The sequence below is a fragment of the Rhipicephalus microplus genome, chromosome 5, assembly GCF_043290135.1.
Source record: "Rhipicephalus microplus isolate Deutch F79 chromosome 5, USDA_Rmic, whole genome shotgun sequence".
Lineage (NCBI taxonomy): Eukaryota > Metazoa > Arthropoda > Arachnida > Ixodida > Ixodidae > Rhipicephalus > Rhipicephalus microplus.
In genome coordinates, this window is record NC_134704.1 from 189,540,458 (window position 1) to 189,544,357 (window position 3,900).

At 47.2% G+C, this 3,900-nt stretch overlaps 1 pseudogene; it reads right to left on the bottom strand.

Annotated features, from left to right (window-relative positions):
* Positions 1-2,606: 2,606 nt before the first annotated feature.
* Positions 2,607-3,698, bottom strand: LOC119174055 (uncharacterized; annotated as a pseudogene).
* Positions 3,699-3,900: the final 202 nt, after the last annotated feature.

Consider the following 3,900-nt stretch of genomic DNA (forward strand, 5'->3'; position numbering starts at 1 on the left):
GGTGCACAACGGCGCTAGCTCTTTGCCAGGGAGAGAAAGACGACGAAGTTCGTGTGTCACGCTCTCGGCCTCCTGTTTTCTGTGCTGCAGTTGTCTTGCTTCTCCTGGCAAGTTTCTTGCTGAAACTCCTCTGAAGAACACGCTTGTTACATTTGGTGGAGGTGCGGGATAGAGGATAAACATCCTGTTTAGGCGGCGATAGTCAACGCAAAATCTTATTTAACCATCTTTTTTCAGCAGCAGCACGGCAGGAGAGGCCCAGGGACTGTTAGATTCTTGAATAACGCCATGTTTCAGCATGTCATCGACGTTGTCGCGGCGTTCGGTCTGCGATACTCGGAGATGACGCTGTCGCAGGGGAGCATGAAGACCGGTGTCAATACAATGAGCCACTGCAGACGTGCGCCCCAATATAGGCTGGCCAGCGTTGAAAGAGGCACGAAAGCGTTCAAGAAGTTCAACAATCTTTGTGCGCCGAACTGCCGTACGCGTGTTATCGATGCTACGCAGAAGGATGTAGCCGTAGTGGAGGTGACGGCATTTATCGCCAACGGTGTCTCTTCGCACGTTGCATTCAAAAGGAAGAAGGCTTAAAAACTGTCTAAATTGTCAACACATTCACTGCTTAAAAGAGTTGCCGAGCAAGGAAAGGGATTGCACGCGTAGACCACACCGGCACCATGCACAAGGGTAACGACGGCAAATGAGAGTATAAGGTTCCGTCGACAATTCCAGTCTTCAGTCTAGATTACCTGACGCGGTATACTGAAACGATGGCGGTTGCTTCAGCCACATCATCGTAAGTGTCATGGTTTCTTCTGCACTCGATTATACTCTGTCGCGGGGCCTCTCGTGTGGTAGTAATGAACGCTGCCGGCAGTTTACCGCTGATGTTGTGGAAGAGGTGCTACGGCTTTGAGGGTGCCAATATCGGCACTCCACACCATACCTTCCTCAGACCAACGGCTTCACTGAGCGCACCAATCGTACCACCATCAACATGCTTTCAATGTACGTCGCTGTGGATCATTACAACTGGGACGCTGTATTATCTTTTGTTACATACGCCTTTAAAACCGCGAAACACAAGGTCACAGGTTATACGCCTTTCTTTCTCCTCTATTCTTGTCATTTCCAAAGTTTCTTGACACCATCCTTCCTTTTTCGACGAACGAAACACCAGTGTTGCGCAGGCTTTGCGTTGTGCCGAAGAAGCCCGTCGGCTTGCTCGGCTCCGCACTCTCTCCGCCCACGCTCGCGCAAAAAACCGTTACGACGCAAAACACCCGCCTGTGACTTTCACTACGGGTGATTTCGTCTGGCTGTGGACACCCGTTTGAAAGAAAAGGCTTTGCGAGAAGCTTCTTTCTAAGTACTCAGGACCATTCGTTACTCAGTGCTTGAGTGACGTCATTAATGTTGTAGTGAAAGTGACAGCTCAGAACCGGCGTTCGTGTAAGACGCATATTGTGGACATGGCCTGATTAAAGCCCTACAACAAGCGATCTCTTCTACTCGCTCGGTGAGCTTCGTCTTGCCCGGAAGAAAATGTAACGCGGATTGAAAGAGTGACAAGGAAGAAGAGGTCGGACGCTTTTGAGCGATGATGATCCGGCAGTGACGGTTGAGGGCTGGAATTTTCAGTGTAAATTGACCCATCTTATCCGTAACAATATTTGCTACCTGGCACAGACTGCTTAAGACCTATACTTCAGTTACAAAAACGTGCTTTAATATCAATACCATTCTCTCTAGTTTATTAACCCAGTAGCATCTTGTTCGATTATTGTAATATTCTTTCATTTACGGCGCTAAGAAATTTTTAGGAAGCTTGCATATTTAACCGAATAATGTACACATACTTTCCACTACGACACACCATATTCAACTTCCCGTGTGCAAACACCAGGAAAACTAGTCAGTTAAATGTAAATCTTCTTCCCCGCAATAGTGTTTATGAGGAGAGACTGTTTGAATTCTTTGTACCTTAAACCAGGAACAGTGTGCCACTAGAAATAAAAACTAGGCGTAACTTCAACCTTTCTGCAAACGCTTTTTCTTGTCTAGTGAATTGTAAACACCTTTCATAAGTAGACTGTACATCGTTGAAATTTGACCAATCTTTTCATTTCCAATCATGTACGTTTTATTAAACTCATTTTGATTTGATTTGATTGGAATCAGATACGCAGCTGCGCTTTACTTATTTTATGCATTGCAAACTGCTATATTGCAACTGCCATCAATTGAAATGCATCACGACTTTTGCCATCGCATTTCCCCGAGGCAGTATGAGGACGCAAACTGCATGTCTCCAAGGTGCAACGATTTGGCCGCCGACTTTCTGTCTTGTAATAGCGTCCGTCTTGTGTGTGTCCCATCTGTTAGCAGTCTGTATGTGTTTGAAATGTAACCGTCCTGACTGACTGAATGACTGACTGACTGACTGACTGACTGTGACTGACTGACTGACTGACTGACTGACTGACTGACTGACTGACTGACTGACTGACTGTGACTGACTTGACTGACTGACTGACAACTGTCGCGCTTGTCGTTGTCGATGTAGTCGGAAAATGTAAAGCATTGACCATGTACTCACGATGTTAGGTTGAAAAACTGTTTATTCATCAAGCTGACGCGTGCTGACGTATGTTTCTTCTATGACAAACGTATCGAAAAGGAGCACCAGGGCCATCGAGTGAACTTTCTTGTCGTATTTCTTCAGTGGAGGACACGCCCGCCACTTGTAGCACCACATGCGGTGGTTGAAGACCTCGTCATCTGGAAACACCTCGTTGTTTGAGAGCATAATGACGGGTGTCCTGGAGATGGTCTGGTCAGCAGTGTATTTGACAGCCACCGAGTCTACGTCACCAAATTTTTTTTTACAGTATCGAAAGCAGATGACTCACAGTTTGGCTGATTCCATACCAGGATGCGACGGCCCACGGTGTCCTGAGGTGGAAAGCTAGTGTAGCGGTTAAAGTTGTGAATGGTAACGCGGTTAATGTAAAATGAAAGAACAGGATAAAAAAAAACGTTTTTGCCTGCACTCGGAGAGGACATAATTTCCATGCAATTTTATGGGGGGATCGCCTTCTCGACCAGTTTGTACAAGTTGTTGACAAACGCCGACACGTCTTCGTGGATGCCGTGAAACTGAAAGTTTAAAAGTTCTATCATGGCATCCAATGGCGCGGGTACATCTATGTAAATAGTAGCGAGGTCGCCATGTGGGGCATCAAAGAGTGGCTGCATGTTCTTGTACATTTCATAGAAGTCGAGGGTGGAGTACGAACACATCTCATCATTAAACACTTGGATGGCTCGTTGAAGGCGCTTGTCGTCCAGGTGAATAAACCAAAAGACCGGGTCTGCCAGTCACTGGGGGTGCGCACAATGTTGCTCAACAGTGGTACGGGGTTTCCACGTAGCCAGTCGTAGATGGATTCTTTCGACGCTCCTTTTGCACGTTTTCGGCACTTTGTACCCTTTCTTGCGCATGCTTTGTCAGCGTCTCTACCGCTCGTCTGACCTCCATGGGCGTCGTCACATGCAACTGAATGCGTAAGTTTCGAGTGCAGTATTTCCAGAACTCGGCTGGGCTCGTGTCCAGGACCTTGGAATTGTTCTAAAACTCCATTTGTAATGTCGCGACCCCAATCGCGTCTATCCACTTTAAGGTATTTAAATAGTCAGGACTGACTATTGAGATACAGTACGAGATTGTAGAGGTCCCATGCGCTGGCGTTTGTAGACCATATTGACGAGCGATTTCGTCGTCTGACGAAGCCAGCGAAGATATCACATCGGCATGTGCCGTTGCTCCAGCTGCAGTCGCGTAGGACGTCGACATGTGGTAGGGTGGTTCCTCGTGTGTGGAGTGCGACGGCTGCG